Below are 17,090 nucleotides of genomic sequence, written 5' to 3' on the forward strand. Positions count from 1 at the left end.
GATGAGATGGTAGGATGGCATCACTGACTCAATGGACATGAGTTTGGGTAAACTCCGGGAGTTGGTGATGACAGGGAGGCCTGGTGTGCTGTGGTTCGTGGGGTTGCAAAGAGTCAGACATGACTGAGTTACTGAACTGAACTGAGGAAGTCGAGAATTATGTTTAATTCAGCACTCTTGCTGAGGACTTAAGCACTGAAGACAGCCGTTCAGATAGCTCTGAGGGACTGTTCCCAAGAGGTAAGGGAGGAGCTAAGATATATAAAAAACAGGTATTCAGAACATCAAAAGATTGCTGTTAAGTTAAAAAAAAAACCCAACATCTTGAATGAATTTAGTGCTCTTTCATTTATGAGAAGACGTAAGAGTAGAGGCTATCAAAATCACTCCTCTGATATGCTCCTTAAGTATCTAGGGCCTTCCTGACTTCTTTCATTCTTTCCTGTTCTGAATTCACTCGGAATGCATGGTCAGGTCAGCTGCTGTGACTGATGGCTTGATGGCCACTACAGCATTCTTTGTTGACTATATGGCTGGCAACTCGCTTTCTCCACACTGATAAGAAAACTGAATTTATGACCAAGTAAGGGCTTCCCAGGTGGTGCAGTGGTAAAGAACCTGCCTGCTAATGCAGGAGACATAAGAGATGCAGGTTCAATCCCTGGGTCAGGAAGATGCCCTAGAATAGAATATGGTAACCCACTCCTCTATTCTTGCCTGGAAAACTCCATAGTCAGAGGAGTCTGGTGGGCTACAGTCCACGGGGGTCACAAAGAAGTCAGACACGAGTGACATACACACACACACACACACACACACAAATTGCAGTTAGTAGGGCAATTAAGTTAAAATACAGGTTTTAAATAGGGTTAAATTTGGCTAAGCTATGTTATTATAATTATAGATTCTTGTGGTGGTGTCCTTTCTTAGTGAAGCAGCAGAGATGTTCTTGCTGACAAATTGTTTTACACCAAGATTGTTTTGACTATTAAAATAGTGAATCTACAAGAAGCCAGAGTTTGTGAGACACTCTTCGATAATTGTATAATTGCAAAAAGTCACAAAACATGGCTAGGATGTAGGGTAGTGATAGTTTCTGAATTATATTTAATGTCAGCCACTTCAGATTGAGCTGAACTTAATATTCAGCTGCTGGTGGCACCACTGGTAAAGAACCCGCCTGCCAATGCAGGAGACACAAGAGACGCAGGTTCGATCCCTGGGTCAGGAAGATCCCCTGGAGCAGAGCATGGCCACCCACTCCAGTGTTCTTGCCTGGAGGATCTCATGGTCAGAGGAGCCTGGTGGGTTATGGTCCGTAGAGCTGCAAAGAGTCGGGCACGACCGAAGTGACTTAGCATGCACACAGGCGGTATTCAACTGCAGTTCAGTTTGATGATCTCTTTAGTGTTTCCATTTTATTTATTGTGATTCTCAGGTATGTCCTGGAAAGGCTGATTCTCTCTGAGTAAGCCAAAAATAGATTTACTTTTAATATTGATACTTCTGCCTTTTATGAAGTAGAAATATAGAAAGAGCTTGGCCTCTAACTAACCACACATACACACACACAAACAGATTATGTACAAAATCATAACATTTCTTGAACCCATTAAAGAACTGAGATTGTAGTACATCCAACTAGCCTGATTTTTAAGAAAGAAGGGCTCCTCCAAGGACAAACATCATTTCTGATGTGAGTATAATTTCTTCTGTGGCAGGCGGAAGAAGGCAGGGCCTCCATGCAAGTTGTAACAAGAAATTCAAGTAATTTTTTTTTTTTTTATTTGATAAAGGTGGAGTGTGGCTGGCCTGAGGGTTCAAAACCCCTGGGACCTTAATCCATGAGGGAAATTCACACCTGTCCACGGGCTGTTCTAAAAATCAGTGCCCTCATGAGCAAGACTGAAAGTGGGGGTTGGCAGGACAAAGCCTCCAGCAGCGATGGGTCTGAAGGAGGAGCAGAAGTTCACTTGGTTCGTTTGCCATGGAGGAGCAAAACCCACAAGCTGCTGCGGGAAAGGTGGTATACCCCGTAGCCCTCCAAGGCACTGGGTGGAAAACCCATTGCACCTGGAGTAAGAATTCTGTACTTTTGGGGGCCCACACTGTTTTAAGTGCTCAAAACACTGGAGGAGGAGCAGAATCACTGAGAAAGCCCTGCCTGTAAGATCCAGGGATTCATCACCAACAGAAACAGGGGTGGGTTTCAATTGCATTCTGCTCTGTGAAAGAATTCAGACTCGAAAGGCTAAAAATAGAAAAATGTATAGCAGAAGAAAATGGAAGTGTTAAAGGCCGGTGTTAGGGCAGGAAAACTGAAAGGAATCATTTATAAAGAAATCATTGGAAGTGATGGATTTGTTCGGTATGTTCACTGTGGTGTGATTATGTAACTACATGGATTTGTTTAAAAAAAATATAGACTGATATACTGCATAAGGTCTTCCGTGGGGGCTCAGCAGTAAAGTATGTGCTTGCAATGCAGGAGGCACGGGTTTGATCCCTGGGTCAGGAAGATCCCCTGGAGGAGGGCATGGCAACCCACTCCAGTATTCTTGCCTGGAGAATCCCTTGGATAGAAGAGCCTTGTGGGCTATAGTCCGTAGGGTCGAAAAGAGTCGAACATGACTGAAGCGGCTGAGCAAGCATGCACAAATACTATATAAATTGTATGGACATTATGTCTCAATAATCTTGCTTAGAAGAAAAAAAAAACTGATGTAGGATTCTTGGTTTTTATAACAGGCAGAATTTGGATCTCCCCAAATTCCTCTCCTTGTAGAAATAGACAGGCTTGATGAGCCAATCAAAGAACTCCATGGATAACATATATAATAGAATTAGGTGATAAAATATCCTCATTAATTTCCAGATTTGAGCACATGGAGACAAATCAGTGACAGCTACAAGACATGCATTGTGTCAGGATCTGTCTGGGGAGAGCATTGGGGCAAGGCTAGAACATCCATCAGATAGTCACTGAAGTACTGAGAGGGCCAGTTTGCAGACATTGGCTGAACTTGAGAAAGCTTCTTTACTCGATAGTGAATAAATGCAAGAAGTCCTTGGAAATGTTGTAAGGGGCTTGTGTAGTTCCTGCCTATGAATTCTCAGAACGAACCAGCAAAAGCTCCCTTGCTGGACAAAGCTCCATGCTAAGAGAAACTCCTGGGAATAGAATTTGAGTGGCCCAGAGACAGTGTGGGAGAGAAGGTCCAGGTTAGAGTTGGAGAGGCAAAAACCAGGTCAAAACGTGTGCCACCGTGCTTTATCACACTGCAGAGACGCCAAAGGAAGCAACGTACCTGTGAATTTTGAAATGCTATCCAGAACCAATCTTTTCATTTTTGTTCACATAAAGATGAGCAAGAAAAAAGAATTGAGATCAGATTCTTTGCAATATTATTAAAAGAAGAGGAGTGGAATAGAATCCTCAAACCCAGCCAGTATAAGACCTGCCATAACTATGGGACCACAAAAAATATAAGTACAAGTTATCATTTCAAAGTTAGCTAGAAGACACAAAGAAAATGAAACCACATGTGAAGAAAGCCAACATAAATCAGAATTAGAAAAATTCAGAAGTGAGATACTACGTATCAGGAAATAATTAGATGTAAAATAATTAGAAATGAAAAGAAGCAAAAATACTAAGCTAAATGGAACACCTGAGTAAATAATACCTTTAGAAAAATATAAAGTGAAAATAAGACTTCAAAAATCAAAAAGTGATGAAGAAAGTGATAAAAATATTTGAGAGAAAAATGTTAAAAATATCTGAAGTATGATTGCAGTAGTCCTTCTAATGTTCCTCTCTCTACGAGCATGGTAGGAAACAGAATAATTACTAAATCTACAATTTTTTAAAACTATAAAAACAAAAGGTTTGAAATAATGGTTACTACTTGAGAAAATTGACCCAGAACAATTCATATCTTGATAAATTCTATTAAAATTATAGGACATTAAAGAAAAATAATTATTGGACATCCAGAAAAAAATACCCAGTTACTTATAAGGGAAGGAAACTCACATTATCATGAACTTTTAAGTTTTAAAGCTTTCCATCAAGATCATTGGAGTATTGCATTCAAGATACTCATTGGGGAAAAAAAAATGTGACCCAATGATTGGATCAAGTCAAACTGACTTTCCAGTATCAAGGTCACAAACTCTTATCTCTGTGCAAAATTTCAGGAAATATTGTCCCTGTAAGTTCCTCTTATGGAATTTACTAGAAGGTGAGCTTCAAACAAAATGGCCAGAGACATTGATATAAAGCTAGAGGGTAAATTTTAATTATATATTTGCTCATAAAACTAGTACTAAATGAGGACTATAAAGGAAAAATATGTTGTAACTATAAATAGTAAGAAATTGAAAGAGACTGGAGAAAATAAAAGCAGAAATAGTTAACTGCTTTTGTTGATCACTGTGATTGATAATATTGTGATTGATAATATTAATTAATACCAATTAATATTGGTATTGTTTTTCTGAGGTTGTTGTAATGTTATTTAATTGCTAAGTCATGTCCTACTCCTTTGCTACCCCATGGACTGTAGCCCGCCAGGCTCTTTTGGATTGAGCAAATATATCTGACATATTACTCTCTTCCTAGTGATGCTGAAAACTAGCTTCTCAGGAAAGAGACATGAGATACAGGTATAAGATAGACAAGCTTAAGTCAATAGCCTGCCTTTCTAAAAGCAAATTAGAAGTATTATTATGAAAAAAAAAGTATTATTATGAATTTGTTAGGCTCTTTCTCTTTAAACATGTGATGTGTGTGCGTTCTAGTTCTGCCCACCTAAAACACCAAGATAATGACTAGCCCTGTAGCAGGATGGTACCTAGTAACATGATTGCCCTCTTAAACAAAGAAACGAAGGCATCTTGGAGGAATGTTTGATTGCAGGGGCCTGGGTCAAACGTTTTTAAGATAATCCTGAGACATTTTGTCACTGCAGACATAAACTAAGCTATCAAAGACTACAAGAGTCAAAGCTGAAGGATTAGAGCCACTTTGAAGAGGCTCCCAGTGTCTAAAGATGTAAAAATTTGTATGTCAATAACTGCGGTAACCATAATGGTTTGTAAGATATCAGTGTTTAAATATGAGTTCATAATGATTCTTTATAAAGAAATCAATTATTCACATTGGGAAGGTGATAGGAAACCAACTCAATATTCTAGTGGATATACACTGTATCAGTGGTAGAGTCTTGACTTGAGCTAACTCTGGATTTCTGCTGCCTAGAAATTGAGAGTTTGAACATGACAAGTACAAGTTCCTTATTTGAGAACTCTGGTCTTTTTGTAAGTTGACATTGGGACTGAAGTTGCATTTGTGAGTGGCCATTTTGGGAGTTCTGGGAGAGAGCCAGAGGGTGATACAGAGGAAATGGAGGAAATAGAGCGTGCTGTGGTCCAGAGGCACAGTCAGGTCAGAGGACTTCAAGGTACCTTCCAGCTTTCCAGTTCCTGTTTTGGGTCAGAGCCAGACCCACCTCCAGTGCTTGCCTGTAGGCTCTGGGAAGCCTCCACTGAGGGCTTATAATAAATCACCCTTTATTTATGGTCTGTTAAGTGGGCAGTGACCTGGACCCGGCCAGTCGCTGTTGTTTTGTTTTTAGATGTAGCGATCACTCGTGTCGGTGGAGCTCTTTTCCCTTTATGGCAAATAAAGGACCAACCTAAGGAACGGGCGCATTTGTACCTTTGGGGAGATGTTAAACAAAGACTAAATCAGCATGTGTTACTCTAGCAGAGTGGAAAATAAATCACATTAGGAGTTGGAGGAGAGAAGGTCGATTCCCTGCCGCTCCCTAGCTGTTTATATTCAGGCAAGGAACTCTTCTGAATATATATGACTGATCTATGAGATAAAGACAACAATATCTATCACTCAGGATTGGGGTTTAATGAGATTAACTGAAATAATAGATGCAAATGGGTTTATAAAACATGTCACTATAAAATAGAAATAGTATAATTTGAAGAAAAAATCGAAGAAGGTCAGAATGAGCCAATTTTCCTATGTATTTGTCTTTCTTTTATCTTCTCTGGGTTACGTAGCTCAGTTTCCAGGGCAGTTTAAACTCTATGAGAAACACAGACTTTTTAGTGAGGATTTTTCTTGGTTTAGCCTAAAACCAGGAAGGGAAGAAACAAATCTTAAGCATAAACCGTGCTTTTCGGCAGTTTCTTGTCTCTTCTTTTTCTTTCACATCCATAACCTAGCAACTTCATAAGAAATGCCTAAAGAAAGAGAAAAATTCTTAGCTAATATAGATGAAAAGTAGCTTTGACCTGATTGCCGGGTAACCTGGAAATGTTAGTTCAATAATTTATTTGGTAGGAATTTGGGAATGAGCTTTAAAGATGGTTTCCAAGATTAATTGATGAGTTCACATGACCATGTATACATGTGGAGGGGGAGGGACATCAGGAGCTTTATTAAGCTGCTGCTGCTAAGTCGCTTCAGTCGTGTCCGACTCTGTGCGACCCCAGAGATGGCAGCCCACCAAGCTCCGCCGTCCCTGGGATTCTCCAGGCAAGAACACTGGAGTGGGTTGCCATTTCCTTCTCCAATGCATGAAAGTGAGAAGAGAAAGTGAAGTCGCTCAGTCGTGGTTATTAAATGTCCCGTTCTGATGATTTTATTTTTTAATTATGGTAACATATATAAAAAATAAAGTTGACTACTTCCAGCATTTTTAAGCGTACAGTTCAGTAGTATTAAGTACATTCCCATTATTATACAACCACCAATCTCCAGAATACTTCATCTTGCAAAACTGAAAATCTAAAGCTATTAAACAATAACCATTCTAATTATTTTAGGACTTTTTTTCTCTTGAATTGCCTGGTAAAGTACATCAGAGATCAGCAGCAGTGTACCCTGTGCCTTGTATGTGACATGTATATACGCCATTCTTAGATTACAAAAACTGGCACCAAGTCCAAAATGCTTGTACAAAATGTGACACAGATTCTCCCGACAACAGTGATGTACACTCAAATATCAAAACCTGTGCTCAGATTTAAGGACTGAATTTGTGCTGATTTAGTTTATTTTGCTCACTGATGAATCTGTTCTTTAAGTGGTAGAGGTGGTAGTAGTTATTAGGCTGTTGATTTCACAGAGCAGCTGATTTGGACAGGAGCCCCTTACTTGGCTAAGTTCATGAGCTCTGGCCTCCCCTGCTTGCTCTGGGTTGCGAGTGTGGTCTCTCAGACCCATCAAGAGATGCACATTATTGATTCCTTTCTGCAGGGGAACTTGGTTGATATTTCCTGCATGACATATGCTTGTATGGCAATCGAAAAATTCTTCCAAGTTCATTTTTATGCCTGCTTAAAGCAGTTGTCAAAAAAAAGTCTCTGTCTCGATTGCCTTTCTGACCTGAACACTCAAAACAACTCGGGGTCAAATCAGTTTCACAGAACAGCAGACTGTTGGGAAGGAAATCCACTAGAGGTGCAAATGGCAAAGGGTTGTCATTTTTCTTAGATCTAGAAAAACACTTGGAATAAAAAAAGAATTAAAATTAATTGATAATATAACCTCTCTTCTCCTTAATCAACTCCTTAGACTTTGAAGTTTCAATAAAGGTCAACAAAGGCCTGTGTTACTTGCAGGATGCAGCTGTACACAAGATAACTCATGTATACATTCCTCTCCTGCTGGAGCTACAGAGAGGCTGGAGGGGGTTTCACAGAGCCCGCCTCTCCTGGCGTGACACGGATTGTTATTCCTATTATCCTTTACTCTTCCATCTGAGGAGGACAGGCAGAACTGTCATAGCAGGAGAAACCAAGGAGGCAACAAAAATAAATGTTCTCCTCCAGATGGCAGGAATTTATCTTGCAAAGTTTGAAATACTATTTAGGTAGAGTGAAAAACAGAGTGGGTCTGACACCCTTCACCCAGAGCACTTCAGACCGTCATAAATCAGTTCAGTTGTTCCATAGACACCTTTATGAAAAGCAGTTGAATGCAAAATAGTTGGAGCTGTAGTAGGAATGATTTAAACGAATGTTTATTCATAGTTGAATCATATTGTGTTTTTTTTTAATTTTATTTTATTTTTAAACTTTACAAAATTGTATTAGTTTTGCCAAATATCAAAATGAATCTGCCACAGGTATACATGTGTTCCACATCCTGAACCCTCCTCCCTCCTCCCTCCCCATTCCATCCCTCTGGGTCGTCCCAGTGCACCAGCCCCAAGCATCCAGTATCGTGCATCGAACCTGGACTGGCAACTCGTTTCATACATGATATTTTACATGTTTCAATGCCATTCTCCCAAATCTTCCCACCCTCTCCCTCTCCCACAGAGTCCATAAGACTGTTCTATATTGTTAATAATCTGCTGAAGATAAAATGGTGTAATGTAGTATCAATTTCCCTGAAAATACACTGTTATGACTAAGCAAAGAACTCCTACCAAGCCTTTTTAAGAAATAACCAATTATCAGTTCATATTTAAAATAAGAGAATCAAGGAAAATTAGCTACTCGTTCCAATTTCCATCATCTTTATTAATCACTAATTTTATATCTTGAAAAGCAGTGCATTCAAATAAAAGTACTTAAACACATATGCTAGAAGAAAAAAAACAAAACCAGGAGCAAATGCTTTACCACTTATGAAAAGTGGCAGTGAAATAATTTTGATACCAGTCAAGCTTTGTGACATTATTATTCATGCAGAGAGAGTTAGAAATTAACTTGTGTAATTTTGCCCAACTATGGAAATAAAAAAGGCTAACCAAGAGAGAACAAGCAAGAATCGGAGCTTGCTAGACCAGGAGTCACCCAAGGCAGTAGCCTTTGGGCAAAGACTTAAAGGCAGGCAGAGGAGTGGGAAAGCCACATGGGATGGTTGGCATGGGGGAGGCAGGGCACCCTGTGGGATTAGTTAACAGTGGATTTTGGCTTTCTCTTGCTAGTCCAAAGTTGTAAACAAGAACAGAAACTGATGGGAAAGCTGTCAGGTTTTAATCAAGTCCTAGCCATCTGGGGCTGATTGTTACAGGAGTTATTGTTTGGCTTCCTGAATCCCTGGCAAGAGCAATCTGATTTCCTACAAGTCTTCCTTACATTAGATTGATTTCCTGGCCTCCTTATTGCAAATAATGGGATGGTTGGTTCCTAGGGTAGGTTGCTTTAGATTGTGGGTCCGAGTTCTGTTTTTATGTAGGGACTGGTCATTATCCACTTGTGTATCCAGTCTCTCAAACCGTTGTGAAAGACAAAACGCACAGGACAAATAAAGAGATGGTTTAAGCTGTTACAAAAGGGAGGACATTCATTAGTGTGAAATGTCTCACAGAAGAGAGAGTTTCATAAAGCAAGTAAAAGAGTTGCAGGGAAGTGTGGAGCTGGGTCTCATTAGAGTTACTGAGAAAGGATGGAGATTTGACTTACCCTGGCAAATGCTAGAGCAAGTGATCATTTGCAATTAGCTCCCATAACATAATTCAGGGGAGGAATTTCTCAACCTTTGTTGCCTTCCAGGAGCCCAGGGATTTTCAGCATCATCATAAGTAAGCAATGGGTTGTTTGGTATAAGTCAAGTGCGTTGTCACTCAGTCGTGTCTGACTCTTTGCCACCTCATGGACTGTAGCCCACCAGGCTCCTCTGTCCATGGGATTCTCCAGGCAAGGATACTGGTGTGGGTTGCCATTCCCTTCTCCAGGGGATCTTCCCAACCCAGGTCTCCTGGATTGCAGGTGGATTCATTATTGTCTGAACAGTTTCCTGTTTCCTCTTGCTACTGTTATTACAGTAAGGGTGTATTTGTAAGTCCAATTTGTTTGTAAGTCTCACAAAACTAGCCTAGGTAGCCAACTAACACAATCGGCTATATAGCACCATAGTGTAATTGGTTTATAATACTTATCACACAGATAATACATGCAAAACAAACACAAAAAATGGAACATTTTCAATCTTACAGTGCAGTACCTTGAAGTGTACAGGGGTGCAGTACAACCGCTGGCATACAGGAGCTGGCATCGAGTGAACAGGCAAGAAGAGTCACTGACTGGAGGGGGAGAGGGGTTGGAAGTGGAAGAGCTGAAGGGTCGTCAGCAATGGGAGATGGAGGGTGAGCTGCGATCTCACTCACTCCTGACATGATGGCATAGCTTCCTTGCTGGATTCAGTTCTATCTACCCTCTTGAAAGAATGATTCGGTGATGTCTGGGTAGTAGCTCTTATTTTTCTCTTTTTCTCGTCCGGTGACGTGGTCGCACTGGACTGTATTCTGAATGGCGGTTGCAACCTTTGTGCACCGCTGTATGTTCAGGCTCTGTGCCTTAAAATTGAGCAGTGCCACCTGAAATAAAGTACACAAAGGCACAACCACTTGCAGCGGATATGCACATGTGACAGCATACACCCGACATGAGAACTAACTTATATGATCAGCCACGCGAACACACATTCACAGCTTTGAACATTCACAACTTGAAGGTCCTTCGGTAGGAATCTTAATGTATGCTGGTTCTAGCCTGAACCCATTCCATAATGTGGTTGCGTGAGAATTCCGTGGAGAGCACCATTGCTGCTGATGAGTGATGTGGGTCGGCTTCAGGATGTACACATCGCGACTGGACTTCCTAGGAAGGCTAGAATCTCCTTGGGCATTGCAGGTGCGTAAAATGGAAGGCAGCATGCCCCAAGGCGTGGGTAGGAAAGCTGTCATGGCCTTGTCAGGGCTCTGTGTAGGGAAAGTTGGCCAAGTTAGCCTGGACAAGTAAAGGCGGAGATGGATCACAGAGGGTCCGGGGAATCCAGATATCGTTTATCAGACAGTGAGAAGATAGTGAAGATCTGGGGGCAAGAGAATAACGTGTCAAAGACATTCTTTGGGTAGGTCAATCTCATGGTAATGTAGAGGCTGTATTCTTAGAAAGAGACTCATGGGATGAGGATGAGGACAACTGCTATCTTTTTCTCCTCCAGTTTGCATTCCACCTTCCTCTAGTGATAGCACATAAGATTTCTTTCTTTCTTTCTTTTCTTTTCTTTTCTTTTTTTTTTTTTTTGCCACATCGCATGGCTTGTAGGGTCTTAGATCCTTGGTCAGGGATTGAGCCCAAGGCCCCAGCAGTGAAAGCTCCGAGTCCTAACCTGTGGACCGCCAGGGAAGTCCCTAAAATTTTATTTTTCTTTGGATGAAGGTCCCTTCCCACAGTTTCTTATGAAGTCTAAACTGATTTATTTTGAGGTGCCTATGGGATAACCACATGGGGATGTCTAGGAAATAGTTTAATATATATATGAAAGTTGCTCTTTGCAACCCTGTGGACTAGTCCATGGGATTCTCCAGGCCAGAATGCTGGAGTGGGTAGCCATTCCCTTCTCCAGAGGATCTTCCCAACCCAGGGGTCAAACCCAGGTCTCCCATATTGCAAGTGGATTCTTTACCAGCTGAACCACCAAGGAAAATCCACCTTTTCTGGCCCCCGACTTCCTCTCCTTTTATCTAGCCATGTCAGTGACCTGTGCCAGCTTCCATCAAAACATCCTGCTTAGACATTTGGGTATGTTTCTTGACTCATTTCTCTCCTTTATCTCACAAATTCAATCCACAATGAAGTCTTACCCATTTTATTTAGTAAATGAGATCTGAATCTATCCTTTGTCCTTGGTCGCAACTATAACTCTCTTAGCCTCACCTCTTGTCATCTCTTGAATGCACTCTGAATAGCACCCCACCCCCTTATTCTGCACTTCTCCCATTTCCCTCTCAATCCAATCCCTGTACTAACCTTGAAATCTTTACTAAAAATGCAAATATGTGCAAATATGCTTATGTAATTCCTTTGACTGTTCCTATTTCGTGTTACCCTTAGAATAAAGTTTAAATTCCTTTGTGTAAATTACAAAATCTCATATGACCTAGCTCTTTTTTCTTGTCATCTTGATTTCTCATTTCTAACTTTTCTCTGTTATACTTCAGTTAGATTGGTCTTCATTTAATTCTTTTGGATAAATCACTTTTTTTGGCTGTCTGCAATCTTTTTAAATGTGCTTTTCTATTTCTTATAATTTTCTTTTTGCCTCTAGATATACTTCTATCCAAATCTCCTCACTAATCTCCATTTATCCTTTAGCTATTAGCCTATACTTTATTGTCTTCATGGGGCAAATGAGCCTGAAACTTGTGGAAGAGGTCAGAACTTGAGATATATCAGTTCAGTCAGTTCAGTCACTCAGTCGTGTCCAACTCTTTGAGACCTCATGAATTGCAGCACGCCAGGACTCCCTGTCCATCACCAACTCCCGGAGTTCACTCAGACTCATGTCCATTGAGTCAGTGATGCCATCCAGCCATCTCATCCTTTCATTTTTCCTCCTGCCCCCAATCCCTCCCAGCATCAGAGTCTTTTCCAATGAGTCAACTCTTCGCATGAGGTGGCCAAAGTACTGGAGTTTCAGCTTTAGCATCATTCCTTCCAAAGAAATCCCAGGGCTGATCTCCTTCAGAATGGACTGGTTGGATCTCCTTGCAGTCCAAGGGACTCTCAAGAGTCTTCTCCAACACCACAGTTCAAAAGCATCAATTCTTCAGCACTCAGCTTTCTTTATAGTCCAACGCTCACATCCATACATGACCATGGGAAAAACCATAGCCTTGACTAGACGGACCTTTGTTGGCCAAGTAATGTCTCTGCTTTTGAATATGCTATCTAGGTTGGTCATAACTTTCCTTCCAGGGAGTAAGCGTCTTTTAATTTCATGGCTGCAGTCACCATCTGCAGTGATTTTGGAGCCAGAAAAATAAAGTCTGACACTGTTTCCACTGTTTCCCCATCTATTTCCCATGAAGTGGTGGGACCGGATGCCATGATCTTCATTTTCTGAATGTTGAGCTTTAAGCCAACTTTTTCACTCTCCACTTTCACTTTCATCAAGAGGCTTTTGAGTTCCTCTTCACTTTCTGCCATAAGGGTGGTGTCATTTGCATATCTGAGGTTATTGATATTTCTCCTGGAAATCTTGATTCCAGCTTGTGTTTCTTCCAGTCCAGCGTTTCTCATGATGTATTCTGCATATCAGTTAAATAAGCAGGGTGACAATATACAGCCTTGACATACTCCTTTTCCTATTTGGAATCAGTCTGTTGTTCCATGTCCAGTTCTAACTGTTGCTTCCTGACCTGCATACAAAATTCTCAAGAGGCAGATCAGGTGTTCTGGTATTCCCATCTCTTTCAGAATTTTCCACAGTTTATTATTATCCACACAGTCAAAAGCTTTGGCATAGTCAATAAAGCAGAAATGTTTTACTGGAACTCTCTTGCTTCTTCCATGATCCAGAAGATGTTGGCAATTTGATCTCTGGTTCCTCTGCCTTTTCTAAGACCAGCTTGAACATCAGGAAATTCACAGTTCACGTATTGCTGAAGCCTGGCTTGGAGAATTTTGAGCATTATTTACTAGTGTGTGAGATGAGTGCAATTATGTGGTAGTTTGAGCATTCTTTGGCATTGCCTTTCTTTGGGATTGGAATGAAAACTGACCTTTTCCAGTCCTGTGGCCACTGCTGAGTTTTCCAAATTTGCTGGCATACTGAGTGCAGCACTTTCACAGCATCATCTTTCAGGATTTGAAATAGCTCAACTGGAATTCCATCACCTCCACTAGCTTTGTAGTGATTCTTTCTAAGGCCCACTTGACTTTACATTCCAGGATATCTGACTCTAGGTGAGTGATCACACCATCGTGATTATCTGGGTCGTGAAGATCTTTTTTGTACAGTTCTTCTGTGTATTCTTGCCATCTCTTCTTAATATCTTCTGCTTCTGTTAGATCCATACAATTTCTGTCCTTTATCGGGCCCATCTTTGCATGAAATGTTCCCTTGGTATCTCTAATTTTCTTGACGAGATCTCTAGTCTTTCCCATTCTGTTGTTTTCCTCTATTTCTTTGCATTGATTGCTGAGGAAGGCTTTCTTATCTCTTCTTGCTATTTTTTGGAACTCTGCATTCAGATGCTTATAATTTCCTTTTCTCCTTTGCTTTTTGCTTCTCTTCTTTTCACAGCTATTTGTAAGGCCTCCCCAGACAGCCATTTTGCTTTTTTGCATTTCTTTTCCATGGGGATGGTCTTGATCCCTGTCTCCTGTACAATGTCACGAACCTCCATCCATAGTTCATAAGGCACTCTATTTATCAGATCTAGTCTCTTATATATATTTCTCACTTCCACTATATAATCATAAGGGATTTGATTTAGGTCATACCTGAATGGTCTAGTGGTTTTCCCTACTTTCTTCAATTTAAGTCTGAATTTGGCAATAAGGAGTTCATGATCTGAGCCACAGTCAGCTCCTGGTCTTGTTATTGTTGACTATATAGAGCTTCTCCATCATTGGCTGCAAAGAATCAATCTGATTTTGGTATTGACCATCTGATGATGTCCATGTGTAGAGTCTTCTCTTGTGTTGTTGGAAGAGGGTGTTTGTTATGACCAGTGCATTTTCTTGGCAAAACTCTATTAGTCTTTGCCCTGCTTCATTCCGTATTCCAAGGCCAAATTTTCCAGTTACTCCAGGTGTGTCTTGACTCCTTACTTTTGCATTCCAGTCCCCTATAAGGAAAAGGAGGATATCTTTTTTGTGTGTTAATTCTAAAAGGTCTTGTAGGTCTTCATAGAACCGTTCACCTTCAGCTTCTTCAGCGTTACTGGTTGGGGCATAGACTTGGATTACTGTGACATTGAATGGTTTGCCTTGGAAACGAACAGAGATCATTCTGTTGTTTTTGAGATTGCATCCAAGTACTGCATTTTGGACTCTTTTGTTGACCATGATGGCTAGTCCATTTCTTCTGAGGGATTCCTGCCCACAGTAGTAGATATAATGGTCATTTGAGTTAAATTCACCCATTCCAGTCCATTTTAGTTTGCTGATTCCTAGAATGTCGACGTTCACTCTTGCCATCTTTTGTTTGACCACTTCCAATTTACCTTGATTCATGGACCTGACATTCCAGGTTTCTATGCAATATTGCTCTTTACAGCATCAGCCCTTGCTTCTATCACCAGTCACATCCACAGCTGGGTGTTGTTTTTGCTTGGCTCCATCCTTTCATCCTTTCTGGAGTTATTTCTCCACTGATCTCCAGTAGCATATTGGGCACCTACTGACCTGGGGAGTTCCTCTTTCAGTATCCTATCATTTTGCCTTTTAATACTGTTCATGGAGTTCTCAAGGCAAGAATACTGAAGTGGTTTGCCATTCCCTTCTGCAGTGGACCACATTCTGTCAGACCTCTCCACCATGACCTGCCCGTCTTGGGTGGCCCCACAAGCATGGCTTAGTTTCATTGAGTTAGACAAGGCTGTGGTCCTAGTGTGATTAGATTAACTAGTTTTCTGTGAGTATGGTTTCAGTGTGTCTGCCCTCTGATGCCCTCTCACAACAGCTACCATCTTACTTGGGTTTCTCTTACCTTGCACGTGGGGTATCTCTTCCCGGCTGCTCCAGCAAAGCACAGCCATTGCTCCTTACCTTGGACAAGGGGTATCTCCTCACCACCGCCCCTTCTGACCTTGAATGTGGAATAGTTCCTCTAGGCCCTCCTGCGCCCGCGCAGCCACGGCTCCTTGGAGATGGGGTAGCTCCTCTAGGCCGCTGCCCCTGACCTCGGACATGAGGTAATTCCTCTTGGCTATTCCTGCACCATTGCAGCCTGGCATTCTCGGCCGCTGCCCCTGACCTTGGACGCGGGGTAACTCCTCTTGGCCGCCTCCCCTCAGGCATGGGGTCCTCCCGGTTTCTGCTCCCGACCTCGGACGTGGGGTAGCTCCTCTTGGCTGGTTTAAATGCACCAGTTGCAGCCGCCTGTGCTAAATGCGCCAGTCGCAGCCACCAACATAAAAACCCAAAATAGATGAAACTTCTTTGGGACAGGTGGCTCCTTGAAGGGTGTTTAACAATATTTAATAGAGTTCTTGTTAAGTTGTGTCCAACTCCTTGAAACCTCATGAAATACAGCACGTCAGGCTTCTCTGTCCTTCACTGTCTCCTGGGGTTTGCTCAAAATCATGTCCATTGAATCAGTGATGCCATCCAACCATCTCATCCTCTGTCGTCCCCTTCTCCTGTTGCCCTCGGTCTTTCCCAGCTTCAGGGTCTTTTCTAATGCGTTGACTCTCCGCATCAGGTGGCCAAAGTATTGGAGCTTTAGCTTCAGTATCAGTCCTTCCAATGAGTATTCAGGGTGGATTGCCTTTAGGATTGACTAGTTTGATCTCCTTGCTATCCAAGGGACTCTAAAGAGTCTTCTCCATCATGACCACTTGAAAACATCAATTCTTCAGTGCTCAGCTTTTGGTGGTCCAACTCTCACATCCATACATGACTACTGGAAAAACCATAACTTTGACTTAATGGAGAGGCAGAACAAAATGAAAAGTTGATGGTAGATAGCTAAAAGGCACTAATTGAAGAGATTCAGGATAAGCTAGCAATCAACAGAATTAGGTGTATCATTGAGGTCTATTAGGGTTAAGGACTGAAAAAGATTTTGGAGTTACTATTTAAGAATTTTTTGGTAATTTGAAAAGAGTAGTACACGTGACCCTTGAACGAGGCATGTGTTAGTGGTGTCAAAGCCATGCAGTTGAAATTCCACGTATAATTTTATAATTGACCCTCATTATCCACAGTTCCTCATCCACAAATTCAACCAACCCCAGATGGTGTAGGACTGTAATATGCATTGAAAAAAATCCACATATCAGTGAACCCATACAATTCAAACCCATGCTGCTCAAAGGCCAACTGTGGTAACGCAGTAGGGAGGATAAAAGTCAAGCGGCAGTGAGTCAAAGAGTAACAGAGTGGCAAGGATGTAGACATAGCAAGGATAAAATAGTTCTTTGAGGATTAAGGATGACAAGGAACGGAAAGAAGAGTTATTACAGTTTTGGGAGGATGAAGATGGATAGGCAAGGATTTGTGTATATGTTATGAACCAGAGGTAAAATAGTACAGCCAAGAGAATAAGAGAAGATTAATTTCTTGCTTCATGTCCATGCTTCCTCTTAGAGGTGGTA

This window comes from Bubalus bubalis, chromosome 22 (genome assembly GCF_019923935.1).
Source record: "Bubalus bubalis isolate 160015118507 breed Murrah chromosome 22, NDDB_SH_1, whole genome shotgun sequence".
Taxonomy (NCBI): domain Eukaryota; kingdom Metazoa; phylum Chordata; class Mammalia; order Artiodactyla; family Bovidae; genus Bubalus; species Bubalus bubalis.